This window comes from Lactuca virosa, chromosome 3 (genome assembly GCF_052849685.1).
Source record: "Lactuca virosa cultivar CGN04683 chromosome 3, Lactuca_virosa_CGN04683_v6, whole genome shotgun sequence".
NCBI classification, from domain to species: domain Eukaryota; kingdom Viridiplantae; phylum Streptophyta; class Magnoliopsida; order Asterales; family Asteraceae; genus Lactuca; species Lactuca virosa.
The window spans coordinates 187,359,197-187,375,439 of NC_136428.1; positions in this window are offsets into that span (position 1 = coordinate 187,359,197).

Sequence of the window (16,243 nt, forward strand, 5' to 3'; positions counted from 1 at the left end):
TGAGCTCGTCATGCATGGCATCCACCCAGCTGGGCTCATTCAAAGCCATTTCGACGTTCTTGGGCTCTATTTGAGAAATGAAGCAAGAATAGAGACATGTGTTGACGTCTCCACTCTGGCTTCTCGTTCGAACTCCGTCGCCCAGCTGGCCAATGATGTTTTCTATCGGATGATCGCGCTGTATGCGAGAGGGGATTTCGTGACTGATGTCATTGACTGAAACAGGAAGATTATGGATATTAATAACTCCGTCATTTGCTGAATGATCCATGGTAGATGTACCAATTTCGTTTGTTGGATTTGCTACAAACTCATCTGCGATTCGTTCGGGAAAGAGAAGTTCCATCAGATTCTGAGTGACAACGGAAGCATCTTGGTTCATGAACTCTCTTTCGACCGGAGTTAGAGGAGTAGTATCAACATCTAGAGCATGTTGTTGTGTTGAGGATTCAGGAGAAGCGATTGGAACAGTAGACACCACCGGAGGATCAGTAGAAACCAATGGTGGTCTGTAGACAACCTCTTCATCTTCGTCTTCAATGATAGTCTTCGAGCCAGAGGTAGACCCAGCTTGGTTATCAGACGACACACTAAAGGATTTGAATAGCGATGTGTAGTCAAATAGCCAATCAGGACCCACCCTAGCGTCCGTCTCATTCTCTTCAAGCCATAGAACATCGAAAGACTCCACGATTTGTTTCGTCTTCTTGTTGTATACCTGGTAAGCAGTACGAGCAGCGTATCCGACAAAGTAGCAATCATCAGCTTTTGCATTGAACTTTGGGTTGGATTCCAAGTGGAGAAGGGTGCAAGGGAAACCAAATACTCGGAAATGGCTGACAGATGGCTTGTGTCCATATAGAATCTCGTACGGTGTTTTCATCTGGGCTTTGTTGATCAGGACACGATTTTGAACGTAACAAGTTGTGTTGATCGCCTCCGCCCAAAAGAAAACTGGAAGTTTAGAATCACACAGCATCGTGCTTGCAGCATCTTGTAATGTCCGATTCCTCCGCTCAGCAACACCATTTTGTTGTGGTGTCCGAACAGAACTGAATTGACGCACAATACCCTTCTCAGCGCAGAAATGATCAAGAACATCATTCTTAAATTCTGTTCCATTGTCTGTACGAAGCGCTTTCACTCGGTTGTTGGTTTGGTTCTCGATCATTACAATGAACTTCTTGATGAGGTCAGCGATCCCAACTTTGTTGGACAGAAAGAAGACCCATGTGAAACGAGAGAAATCGTCTATCACAACGAGACAATACGAATTTCGGTTGATGCTGAGGACGTTGACCGGACCAAATAAATCTATATGCAACAATTGGAGCACCTGACTGATGGAGTTGACCTGCTTTGGCAGATGTGGTTTCCGATGATGTTTTCCTTGAGCACAGGAAACACATTTTTCAAAGGTAATAAAATCTCTGACAGGCAGACCGCAGACCATTTCGTTCTTAGCAAGCCGGTTCAGGTTCTTTGCATTTGCGTGGCCGAATCGACGATGCCACAACATTGTGTTTTGTTCTAAGACTTTGGAAAAGAGACAAGTGAGTTCATCGGATACATTGCTGTTCATGTAGATAATATAGGCATTCCCATCCCGCTTTGATTTTACGAGAATCCACTCCTCCGGGATGACAATGCCTGGCTTTAAGATTAGAGATTCTTTATCGGTGAAGTGTGTCGAGTAACCCTTGTCACAGATTTGAGAAACGCTCAGCAGACTGTGCTTCAGCTCAGGAGCATAGTTGACATTCTCAAAACTGAGCACTCCGTTCGTCACCGTTCCTTTCTATGTTATCTTTCCGCCTTCTCCGCCCGCAAAGGAGACATATCCCCCATTAAATGTTTGAATGTCGTGCAGTTGGGAGATATCTCCTGTCATGTGCCGGGAGCAGCCGATGTCGACATACCAGGGTCTGACGACACTCCTCCGCAACTGTCCCTACACAATGAGCAGAATCATTTAGATTTGGGGACCCAGGTCATTACATTCTTGGGTTGACCCTTAACGTTTACAGATTTATCTTTTGATTTCTCTTTTTCAATAGGTACAGAGGATGATGATGACTGATCAAATTTTAATTTGGCACCCATTGAAAATTAGGTTTTGAAACATTTTTCGTTTGATTTTGCTTCGAGCCGGTGGATTTTCTACTCGAAGAGTTTGAAGATCCAGACCTACTCTTTGACGAAATCGACTTTTGCTTAGCTTGGGTCGATTTTGGCAAACTGTTTGTGAATTTATTGAAAACCTGTTTGTTCTTTTGAAAACCTGCCATTTTCTTGTTTTGATTCGTTTTCCAGTCATCATCTCGAGAGCGAGTTCTAGAGGATTTTCTAATTAAAGATCGTCCTCTAGACTCATTCTCTACCCTTTTTGACATGTGATGCACAAACATCCGGTTTAGACAATTTCTGGCAATATGACCAGCAGTACCACAGGTGAAACAAATTTGTTTATTATCATTGGAAATGGTACTGCTCTTGTCAGATTTCTTGCGTTTATTAACATTTCTAGCATTTTCACATTTGTAAGAACAAGCACAAGATTGTGAAGCAAACGTAGAAGATGTAGAAGCATTTGAGTCAGATTTGGCAACTTTATCAGAAACAACATCATTATTTTCAAAATTATCAGTCTGAAACAACACACCACCAGAAACAAAGACATTAGTGTTTGAGTTTAACACAGACTCATCACAAAATTCAACACCAAATTTAGACACATAATTATTCGACTCAGACTTTTCAGCTTCTTGCCCCCCCCCCTGAACTACTGACATATCTGCACTTGAGGTATAAATGTTAGTATCCAAAATTTTATCATTAGACCGTGTCGCTTGTTCAGAAGCTGATTTCACATAAACCATGAAAGGTTCTCTGTCAATTTCTTCTTGAGATAGAGGAATAACAGTGTAATTATGATTGAAGGGAGGAGGGACACTCTCAAATCCTAATCCTACTTTTATCTGGTTACCACAAGTAATGTCCTTCCACTGCATTTGTTCCGCGATCATTTTTACAACTACTTCACTTGACCCATCGAATTTTTTAAAATTAAATTCAGCATTTTCAAATCGGTTTTTCAATGTGTCAAGTTCGGCGCTTACAGCAGCAAATTTTCGTTTGAGATGATCATAGTTCTCGCATTTGTTGCTGTAATCCTCTTGCAATTTCATAGTTCTCGGATTTGTTGCTGTAATCCTCTTGCAATCGGTTTTTCAATGATAGGCTCAGGAGTAGTTTGCACCATGAACGCAAACTGAAGATTCATCATCTCTTCTTCTAGGTCTCTCTCAGCTTCTTCCTCCACACAATCCTTGATTTGGGCCAGATGTGCATTTTCAGGTCCTGAAATATTCAGAGCCTGAATTTGATCTTTTCAATCAAAGGATTGGGCCACCATCGCCAAGTTAGCAGTCTGATTGCTTGAAGATGATCCTCTGTTGACATTATTCACCAGCACCATGGTTCACTCAGAATTCTCTCTTCGGTCTGGCTTTGGACACTCCCGGGAAAAATAACCAGGCTCATGGCAGTTGTAACATCGCAGCTTCCCTTTGTTGAATCCCACATTTTTGTCAGAGTTCACGCTCCAGTTATTTTTCCCAGTTTTCTTGGAGAATTGTTTTGCCCTAAAAACAGCCATAGCCATTTGCCATGTGATGTCCATCTCCTCCACATCCTCTGGATGGATCTAATCTAGGTCAGCAAATGATAATTGTGGGGAAAGTTCTCCGGCCACAAAAGCATTGTAGCAGTTCACTAGACCAGTGGCGAGGGCCAGATTTTCTTCCTTCTCTTTTAAAGATGAAGCTTGAGAACTGATTCCATGAGATTGAATGGGTGCAGCTGTGGATGAACCAACACTAGAACCAACTTGTTGAGCTAAAGTTTGAGGTTGAGGAACTTGAATGTGTTGCATTTGAGGGATCACGTATGAGGTAGGCTAATGAGTCACATAGGGTTGAACTTGTGGAACATGAGAAACTGGAGGAGCTTGAGGGGTAGAAAAGCTTGAGAAAGCCGTGTTGTTGGTGGTTTGGATCCCAAGATTTGCTGTGGAGTATGAATTAACTTGATTAATCTCCCTTTGCTTATCATCAAGATCGCAAGCCTTGATGATCGCCATTGTTTCATCTAAACTCAACCTGTTCAAATCTTTGGTCTTTTTGATCACTGAGACATTCATGTCCCAGGATTTTGGTAGAGAGTTCAGCGACTTCTTGTTTATCTCTGATCTTGTCACCATAACACCGGCAGAGCTCATTTCTGTGGTAAGTGTGATAAACCTCTGCAACTGATTTTCAAGTGTTTTTCCCAAGACATGATTAAAAATATTGAATTTCTGTCGCAGCATGTCTTGGTGACTCTGTTTCATGTATTCGTTGCCTTCATAGACTTCTATCAGTGCTTCCCATAAGGCCTTTGCTGATGTATAGTCACGGAAACCTTGAGCGATTTCCGGAGATAATGCCATGGTAAGTGTAGCAAGAGCCTTTTCCTGCTCCTCGACTCTCTCAAAATCATCGTCCGTGTAATTTTCAACATGCTTGTCAGTTAAGGTTCCATCTTCCAATGTGATTGTGATGCGGATTGGACCTCTAAGAATGCTTCGCCATATCTTGAAATTCTTCATTTTGATGTACTTCTCGATCCGATATTTCCATTCTGGAAATCCTTCTACATATAAAAGTCGTGGAATTCGAGAAGTGGTTCCCATAATGACATCTAATTCGTGATGAGCTGACATGCTTTGAGATTCCATTTTTGTTTTTGATTTTTGTTGTTTTTTTTTATTTTTTTAAATTTTTAATAAAAATTAACTTGAAAAACAAACAAAAGGATCAAGAAAATAGGATTTATGGCCGAATGGTCTTGACCGAAAACAATGTTTTCGGTATGATGATGTTTGAGATATTTTGGTTTTTGAATGTTAAGGGAGGTTTTCGGTTTCTGAAGACTAAGGAGATTTCGGTTTCTGAATGATAAGTGGTTTTCGGTTTATGAAGGATCAAGGGTTTTTGGTTTATGAATGTTCAAGGATTTTCAGTTTAAAAAGGATCAAGGGTTTTCGGTTTCTGAAGATTCAAGGAATTTTGGATTTTCGGTTGAAGAACTTGAAGTTTTCCGGATGAAGAACAATTTTCGGTTTCTGAAGCTCAAACCGAAAACTAACAGTTTTCAATGAGAAACTTAGTTTTCTGATCTGATTCTCATTTCCACACACTGAAACCTCCAAACATAGCTTCCAAACAAACTAGATCGGACAGAAAAACGGTTGAAGATAAGTTTTCGGTTTATGAAGATCCAACCGAAAACAATGAGAATTCAACCGAAAAGCTAAATTCCAAGCAGATTTCAATTCCACACGATGCAAATTCTGATCTGATCTTCAAAACTCGAGTAAATAGTAAGCTCCTAGACACCAAGAACGTGAAGAACAAAGCTGTGAAAACCGAGAACTGAATAACAAGCTTGATTGACACCGGTGAGGCTCTGATACCAATTGTAAGTTCCTTGAATTGTAGGATCTATACCAATGATCAATCAAGCATAAGAAAACAAAGAAGAAATGGAGTAGAAGTGGAATAAAATTGAGCTTGCATACAATTCACACTTGGAAATGTCGGATACAACTTAGGAGACCGAAAACAACAATGAACAACTGTAGATCAACAACCTTCTACTGACAACCTGACAAGACTATTTATACCAATAGACATTGACCGAAAACAGGTTTTCGGTCACACCTAGACCGAAAACCTTCCTAGACCGAAAACGTCAAACACACACAATAGACTCCAAAATACATTGTCAAATGCCCTAACTCATCTATACATTGTTGCCTAGCCCAAACCATATATATTGGCCCTTCAATTGTAAGCCAATTGACACCGGTGAGGCTCTGATACCAATTGTAAGGTCCTTGATGGAAGGATCTATACCAATGATCAATCAAGCATAAGAAAACAAAGAAGAAATGGAGTAGAAGTGGAATAAAACTGAGCTTGCATACAATTCACACTTGGAAATGTCGGATACAACTCAATGGACCGAAAACACCAAATGAACCACTACGGATCAACAACAACTACTGACAACCTGACAAGACTATATATACCCAACTGGACCGAAAACAGGTTTCGATCAGGCAGACCGAAAATCTGTTTTCGGTCACTTTCGAACCGAAAGCTTGCCTAGACCGAAAACGTCAAACACACACAATAGACTCCAAAATACATTGTCAAACGCCCTAACTCATCTATACATGTAATGCCTAGCCCAAACCATATATATTGGCCCTTCACACTCATATCAAGGCAATCAACCTGATCATCATGATTGAAAATTTTGCGCATATAATAGCCTCCCCCAAGGTAACTGTAACCAAAATTGAAACTTCTATCCCGAAAATAACACCCGAACCTTCAACCCTTGCAAGCCACTTCTACCTTTTGGGACCTGACATCTATAATAGTCTGACTTCCCGAAAGCTCACCCGTGCTGAAAGAACCCAACCATTCTCCCAACCAGTGGCAACCAGCCATAACCCTTCCAACTCTGATCATACAACGAATCATTAGAATAATTCTTCAAACCCAGTGAAGAACGAATCCTCAATCTCTAAAATAAAACCAACCCTACTTCACCTAAAATTTGAAGCCGAAGTCTCAACGGTCTGATTCCCTGTCAGATTTGCAACCAAACCATCCTCATAGAGTCTCGCACCACACAAATTGCTTCCAATTCCTGCTCACCCTGCTATCTCGAACGGAGCAAAATCACCGACCATATACCGTTACAGAACAATTATACTCGACAAATGGCTCAGATAATCCTTCGAGTAACAGATTCACCCCTGCAATGGTTAGACTCAGATGAGAGCTGCGCAATAGGGTCAAATCATTTACTATGAGATTATTCAATCCCGCTGTGAGTGACTTAGCATTACCCAAGCAATCAATTACCCATGCATACATGAAATCCTTAAACACTAATACTTCCAAGCATATCTGGGTGCTGGCCTCCCCTTTGGTCTATTTCAACCGGATACTGCCGAGCATATCTGGGTGCTTGACCTACCCCTTCGGTCTATTTCAACCGGATACTGCCGAGCAGATCTGGGTGCTCGACCTACCCTTTCGGTCTAACCCGATCGGATATTACCCGAAACACTTGAACTTGTCTGAAATAGCATGTTGCCTCCTGGCTGCTTTCCAAAATCCATCGAGACTTCCCTGGTCTCAATTCGTCTCCCAGTCATCTAAAATACCCGGTTCCAGCCCAGTTGTTGAGCCAAAAGACTCCCACACAGTCGCCCCACACGACTTTCAAATGAAATCCTTATCTGTCAATAGTTGCCATCAGCCATATTGCCCACTGTGGCTATAATGACCTTTTGACCAACCGATCATGTCCATACGTCGAATCCTGACATCACCAAATCCAAGGTTAAAAGTGAATGATACATGACCACAAGAGGCCTTATATTACAATGACCTTATACGTCCCGTCGCTTCCTTGATCCCCTGACTGCAGTGGTGTCCCTACGGTCTTATCACTGGCTCAAACAGGTCTCATCAATTTGGGGAAATCCGTAACCCAATCCGTGGATTTTCCACGCCATCGCTGTGCACCAGAACTGGTGGATGCTACTATTCTTCACGCGATCTAACAACATTCCCATTCTATCTACCAACCTAGTGAATGCTACGACTACCCCCGCAGTCCTACAACACTCTATCACTATCTACCAACCATAGTCCTACCACGAATGCGTCAATCAGCTGTTGGAAGTTTCCTGAACTCCCACTTACACAACCATAACCCTAACGGCCACCTGGGTCGTCTCTTCCTGAACAGGATGTGAAACTTACTCAAGATTCAAAACTGTTTCTGATCCTGAATACCTGTGCGATTCTCCCCCACTTAGGTTTGACTAAGTCTTCATGGCACGTGAAAATTGAAGGATTCCCAATATTTCTTACCCTCTAAAATCCAACTGTTGACAACCTGCACTTACCAATGCTAGCATTCAATTACCAGTCAAACCCTAAGATCACCCATCCTCTGAAATCGTTAAGAGTACTCTTGAAATTTGGTCCAGTCCGATACCTCATTCCTCCTCCAATGATACTATACTAACTCTGGCTGACGAATCCTTTACCCTGGCTGACGAATCCTCGCTCCAACTTCCATTCTCGTGGAACTGCTGAACTCTAACCGAACACGACCCATTGCGAGAATATAATCCCCTTGAAACATCCAGTGGCCAAACAACCCATGCGACTAACACTAGTATCTTTCTGCTATAACCCCTCTCCTAGCAACGGTAATGCTAGAACCCAGAAGTTCTCCCATAGGCCACCGCCGATTTTACCATAACAAATGGTGAAACCACTATACCCCAGCGTTACAGGAAAACTAGCCCGATAAAGCTAATCACATACCTTCCCCACAATACCCCTGAGCCGATCCCGACTGCAACCCAAAATGTCAACCGGACACTTGGAACCCTCTTATACAAGATACGACCACTTACTAACCCACCAATGATTCATGGTATGCAAATGACATATAACACTTCATACTGATAAAACTCTAAAGAGAGCAACAGATAACGTCCCCGCAATGTTGCCTGCTGGAGTCCTAACCTCCTCTGTCTGACACTGCAAAACCTGACTCCTCTCTATTGGGGCTGCTTCCCTACCCCCTCCTCCATCGGTGATCCTCAAAGTAGCCGGAGCAGGCGCACTCACTGCTCCCCCCCCCCCCCTTCAACATCGAACGGTCGACCTTCTTGTGGCCCAACCGATCGCAAAGGAACATAACAGGCTTGCCCCTGAGGATAATGCTTGCTAACATGACCAAACCTGCCACACTTGTAGCAGCCCAAACCTCTGGAATGACCAGTCCCCTTGTGCAGTTTCCCTCACGTGATGCACAGATTCCGGCCCTGCTGGCCTTTCATGCGATGGTCAGAAATCTTGGGTCTCTTCCCGGAACCCTCCAATGTCTGCACCTGATCTGACCCCTCTTACCAATGTGCTCCGAACCTATCTCCCACCTACGGGCTCTAGAAATCATATCATACAGGGTATCGCACCCCGAAATACTCACGAACTCCCTTACATCATCCCACAACATATCATGATTCCTCACTTTCTTCATATACACATCTACTGCATATTGTAGTACCAACAAAGCCCTCTCCCGAGACTTAGCAGTGACCTCTGCCACAGTCTCAGTAGTCTGGCGGAGACCCATAAACTCTCGCGCCAACTTCTGCACCTCAATCGTCGGAGCAAATCCGCTAGAAACCCAGTCGAGAAATCATCCCATGACACAACATCAACCAAATCATCACCCAACTCACTACCAATCTGTTCCCACCAATCACGTGCCCGATCCCTCAACAGACAGGAAGCATATCTGACCTTCGCCTCCTCGCGGCAGAAAATCATCCTGAACGCGTTAGCCATACCCGCTAACCACCTCCTACTGAGAATGGGGTCCCCAAACCCATGATAGTCTGGAGCTCCACAAGCTCTGAACTCCCGAAACATCATCGCACACTTCCCTATCATAGTCATCACCTCAGAGCGAAATGTGCTCATCCTCTCATCAAGGACCTCTAAAATGCCCCCATTAACCGTACCGAAGATCACAAGTGTCTTGTCAATGATACTGCGCGCAATCTTAGGTGGAATAAACTCCTTCATCTGATCATCGAGCTGCCCAGCTCCAGAGTCCGAGCCTGATCCCTTGCCGGCACCAGAACTGCCATCTGGTCTACCATGTAGCTTTAACATGCTGGAAACATACCATAACAACCATCCGAATACTCGTCCAATATCAAGGGATCGCATACGCACTATAAGTTTCTTGGTCTCATCGCAGCCATCCTTGAATCGAGTATGGATCCTCTGCTTTTAGTAGTATGGGCCCATACTACCTTCCACATCTATCCGTACTTTCCTCAAGAACTGCCTTGAATCCACCAAGTCCCCTTCACTAATACCACTCCCAACACTGATCTCATCCTAGGCTTACCCTAAGGTAATCTTCGACCTACTCTCTGCCATCAGCTGAATAAGAAGTCCCTGCTATCTCCCCCTAACTAGCTTGTGAATACCATTACATATTACTAAGACCAGATAATTCTTCGAATGAGAGGTCTCTCCCTACAACGGTTAGACTCAGACGAGAGCTGCGAAATAGGGCTAAACCTAACCTCCTGAAGTTATTTAGTCCTCATAATATGTATTTGTTTACTAGTTAAAGGTGCAAACTTTATGCCATGGGAGCCCCCATGTAAGCTCTAAGATGTCATCTTGGCCTTTTAAGCCCAAAAGGCCATGCATGGAGGAAAAAGGTGAAAGATTTATGAATGATACATTGCTTAAAGTCCAGATCTCAGTTTGTATGCCTTGGTTTAGAGTATTGGTCATGTGTGGATCTAGATCTATGACCGAAAGAACAAGGGTTTTAGCTAAACCCATTAAGAGGGACTAGTAGCGGGTAAAGTTGGAAACTTTACCCTTGAGAAGGCATTTTATATATGTAGAAGAAGTATGAAGTCTTGATCTGAAGAATAGGGGCTTAATTCATTAAGAAGGCCCAAACAGACTAGGAACTCGGCGAGTCCTTGGAGGGACTCGACGAGTTGAGTTGATATTGTCCCGATTTCGTACAGTAAAAACTCGACGAGTCTGTGAAGGGACTCGATGAGTTGGTTTGTATTTTCGCGACCATGAGTAGCAAGGGAACTCGGCGAGTCAGCGGGTGACTCGACGATTTGAGTCAACTCGGACCGTTGACTTTGACTTTGACAAACGTTGACCTAGTTTCACTTTTGAAGGTATTTTGGCTAAGTGTTGTTTTGGGTGTTGATAGCTCGGGGAGGTGAAGGATCAGCAGTTCGGGGATCTGCCGGTCAACAACGAAAGGTTTATTCCCGGGATTCGGCAGTCAACTTGTGAGGTGAGTCTCCTCACTGTGTGCATGGGTCTACGGCCACAATGCCGACCCATTTAGTTTATGTATGGTAGGAAGACCCGAGGGTTAGCCCTAGGCATTGTATGATAGTATGTTTCCGGAACAAGGTCCGATGCCGGGCGGGGCTTGAGGAATGATTATGTGTAGGATTTCCGAACTATGGTCTGATGTTGTGGCAAGCCCGAGGAATGTTTGCATGTTAGATTATACTTGTTGTCTTGGTGATACTTGTATGTGCCTGGTAGGGAGGTGAGTGTGGGCGAGGTCCCGTATCTCATCACTACCTAAGTATGGACGAGGTTTCATATCTCATTATTAGCAGAGCAGGGGCGGGGCCCGTGATAGGAGAGAAGTGAATCTGGGCGGGGGCCCATATCTCACTACCAGCAGGAGTGTGGACGGGGTTCCACGACTCATCAGTAGCAGACCAGGGGTCGGGCCCTAGTTAGTCGAGGCCTTAGAACAGGAAATACATTTAGTATGCTTTCTTTATGTGCTAGGATGTTTATGCGATTGTATGTGTATAGCGGGCGAGGCCCAAAGACAGGCGAGGCCTAAGAGAAACAGATCTGTATACCGAGGGGGGCTCGATGACAGGCGGGGCCCGATGCCGAAGCGAGTCTGATGTTGGGCAAGTCCCGATGTTGGGGCGGGGGCCCAGTATGTGTGTCTATGTGTATGGTATGTGGTAGTATGGGGAACTCACTAAGCTTTATGCTTATGGTGTTCAGTTTTGGTTTCTGGTACTTCCGGTAGCGGAGGGAAGAGCTCGGGAAGACTGCATCGCACACACCATAATGTTTTAGCTTGGGATGTGTTACTCTGATATTCTGATACTCTGATAATAATGTTTTGAAATACCTTGATTTATATTTTAATGGAATGGTTTGATACTTATGGTTTTATTTAATGATTAAAAAACGAAATTTTAGACCGTATTTTTGGGCTGTTTCACACAAAGCAAGCAACATTCGAGCATTGAGTAACCAAAGCCAAGCATATCCTAATCAGGCCATCATATCACTGACTAATCAGTACTAGCATGTAGTTCAATAGGCACATACAGTAGGCATACAAGGCATCCTTCCTAGATCCTTAGCCCTAATTTAGCATGCAATTCTCATAATCATATAGTAGGCATACAAGGCATCCTTCCTACATCCTGAGCCCTAATCTAGCATGCAATTCTCACAATCATATCATATATCATAGCAAACATGTACGGTATCTTGGGGAAACTTACTTGAGCTCGGCCGATTGCACGCTTCACACTCCTTGTTCTTTCCCAAAAACCCTTAATTTTAAATTTTATAAAAATATTGTTCTTGTAAAAACCTTTCAAACCCTCAATTTGAGTCTAGACACCTCCAAAAGTGTGTCCGAATCCCTCAAACCTAGGCCCTGATACCAACTTGTAACATCCCAAAATTCATGACAAAAAATTTAAGTATTTTATACAAATTGATCCAAAATAGTATCTTTAAAATGATAATGGTTTACATCCAACAATATATTAAAACTAATAAATTAAGTATAATATGTTAAAAGTTAAAAAACATAACTTTATAAGTAAAAGTAAATATATTATTTTAATATTGAAATTTAGTTTATATATGATTACACTTTATGATTGATATTTATTTAACCTTATTAACCAACTTATAATTATTATTAGAAAGAAATTGAAAAGTCATGGGAGTTTCAAATGAATATGGTGAAAGGAAAAATGCATGGGTGTTTCAAATGAATGTGGTGAAAGGAAAAATGCTTCCTTTATAATATAGTATGATGATATGATATGATATGATATATATATATATATATATATATATATATATATATATATATATATATATATATATATATATATATATATACACACACACCACTTTATTATGTTGAGACATAAGGACAAAATCCTAGCCACTCATTTTAGAAACCAAATCCTAGGTTCCTTAAAAAATTAAGATGAGTAGCTAGGATCGCGTCTGCATGTCTCAAAAAATTAAAAATTGTCTCAAATGAACATATATATATATATATATATATATATATATATATATATATATATATATATATTGTGACGTCCCTAAAATTTATGAACATTTATTGTTATTATTATTATTTGTTAATAACACCATTAACTAAACATGTTTATACAAATCAAAAGGGAAATCAGAATATACGTATGGGTACGCCCAACATACACCACCAACCTCCGCATCCAAACTAAATGAGTATGACCAACGTACTTTATGTTATGCCCATCGTAACATGGACCCACAATGCAACATTTTAAGACTAAATCCAGATATTGAAGAGTACCTAAAACTCGATTGTTACAAATATCCCCCACTTGAATCAGACTTCGTCCTCGAAGTCCGATGCTATAAATAACTACGGATAATGCTTCCTCATCTCATCCTCAGGCTCCCACGTCCACTCTGAACCCTTTCGGTGTTACCACTGCACCTTTACCAATTCCACCACCTTGTTTCGCAGAGTCTTCGTCTTTCTTTCGAGGATTTCCACTGGTCCTCTATATATTTCAGGTGATCATCCACCTGAATGTCCTCCAATGGAACCATGGCGGAATCATCGACCGGACATTTCTGTAGTTGAGAGACGTGGAAAGTGTTATGGATCTGACTGAGCTGATATGGTAGATCCAAACGATACGCAACCGTGCCCACTTGGGCTAATACCCTGAAAGGTCCAATATATATGGGGCCTACCTTACCCCACTTCCTGAATTGGATGACACATTTCCAAGGTGACACCTTCAGGAGTACCATCTCACTAACCTAGAATACTAAGTCTGATCGAAGTCTATCTGTGTAGCTCTTCTTTCGACTCTGTGTTGTCTGAAGTCTGCAACAAACCTGGTGAATCAACTCAGTCTTCCAAAGCACCACCTCCGTACTGCCCATAACTTGCTGACCGACCTCACCCCAACATATCGGGGTCCTACAGTTCCTCCTATAGAGCATCTCAAAAGGAGGTCGATCAATGATGGTGTCATCACTGTTGTTATATGAAAACTCTACCAAGGGAAGATATGTGTCACAACTCCTTCCGAAATCCAGTACACATGTACGAAGCATGTCCTCCAAAGTCTGGATAGTCCGCTCAATTTAACCATCATTCTGTGGGTGGAAATCTGTGCTGAAATGTAGATGAGTACCCAACTCCTCATGAATTCTCTACCAAAACCTACAAGTAAACGAACATCCCTATAAAAAACCACCAAAACCAGTATCCCATGTCGTGCCACAACCAACCGAATTTAGATGTCGGCCATCTTCTCAGCCGAGATACGCTCCTGGATCGGAATAAAGTGTGCGCTTTAGGTTAATCGATCCACGATAATGTTGGGTTTTAGTATACTACAACATCCTATGGTGTACATACAACCCTAAATACCTTGGATCTATGTTTTCACTAATTATGCATGCAAATGGTTTCCAAGGTATTAATCTTACAACTAGCATGCATTTAACATAAACCATATAAGATACTAGTTAGCATAACATACCTTTTGATGGAACATGAAGTCTTGGTGTATTTGGCCTCAAAGAGCTTAGCCCCAATAGTGTGGAAGCCTCAAGTGGAATCACAACACATCATGGACAAAGGATGAACTTGAGAGAGAATTCCATGCACACAAAAACCACCATGAACTCCAAGAAGATACAAGTTCCGATTTTAGGCAATGAAGTATCTATTTATATGTGGGATTTTTAGGGTCATGGATATAACCCAAATCCATACCCATGGGTTTTATGATCCATGGTTCATGTGGCCCAACTCTTTATGTATCCATACATAAACTTGGTCCAACATGGATCATAAGCCCAACACATATAAATATAACTAATTATCATAATTAGTCCCCATAGATTTAATTAGTCTCTTTGATCACTAAATTAATTCCAAATTAATTCTTGATCAATACTAATTAAAACATATGATTTCATATTAATATATTATAACTTATAATATATTAATAAACCATAAATAACCTTCTCTCAAAAATTCATCCTAACAAATTGTCCTGATGATATGCAACCCAAATGGACCATGCTACTCTCGGGTCGAATACATACCAATAATAGTTATGGGCTTAGACACCTAATCCAACAGTCTCCCACTTGGATAAGTCTAAAACTATTATTCAAGTATGATTCCAAGATCCCGACTAGCAATCGTAGCTCTTAAAAGCCGCTGTCGAACTCTGAACAAATCAATGACATGTCCATTAGATAAGGGATCATATATTCCTCCATTCTAGATATCATGTGGACTGAGACATGGATTATAATCATTCTCTCTGTCCATTTGTTGTTTCCCGATTTCCAATTTATGACGACTGACTAATTGAACAAATCAAATCAGTCCAGGCCCGGCCGAGCACTTACGTTTGTCATCACCAAATCATCGAGGGGCCCACAGATATCGCTTTTATCCCTCCAAGGGTAAAAGGAATAGATAAACTTCAACTCATATGCTTGTTCTACTACTTTTTGAATCATACACAAAGGCACATTTTATAACATCGAGTTACCAAATGCATTTATGTGCAATCAATGTATAACCAACTCATAGGCAACAAGTCATATCTCTAGGTTTGAAGAATATAAGATATTATCGTCTCATGATCACTCGTGATAAAATCCATGAAGTGATTCAAATGAGCATGGGTTGAATCCAATACTCGAATTCCTATTCCAGGAGTACTCGTGAATGTTGCAGTAACTCTTACTATGTCCACTACCTTGGACATCTACAAACCCGATTCATGACAGTCTTGCCTTAATACCTACTTCCAACGTATTATCGACTGTGGATGGTTTGAATAACTTAATCATTCGGAAAGAATAACCTAGTTATTCTGGAAGTCAAAACATGCAAAGTGAAACACAAGAATAATACTAATCCTCTATGGTCCCAAGCACCTTTGAGAGTAAATAAAACACCTTTTATTTAAACACCATATTGATTACTCATTATTCATTGTATAATGTTTCAAATAATCAACTTTATACTTGAATCAAAACAATAGTCATGCCATGCTCCAAGCATGCACACTATATTTGTCTGTGGTCCTTACTTTGTGAAACAGACCAATTGAACCTGATTCCAATGATGCTCATTTCACAATCCCAAATTCTTATCGTAAATGTAAGAACTCTAAATTCCTGCCATTTACTGAAATCTATTAGATTCTAAACTT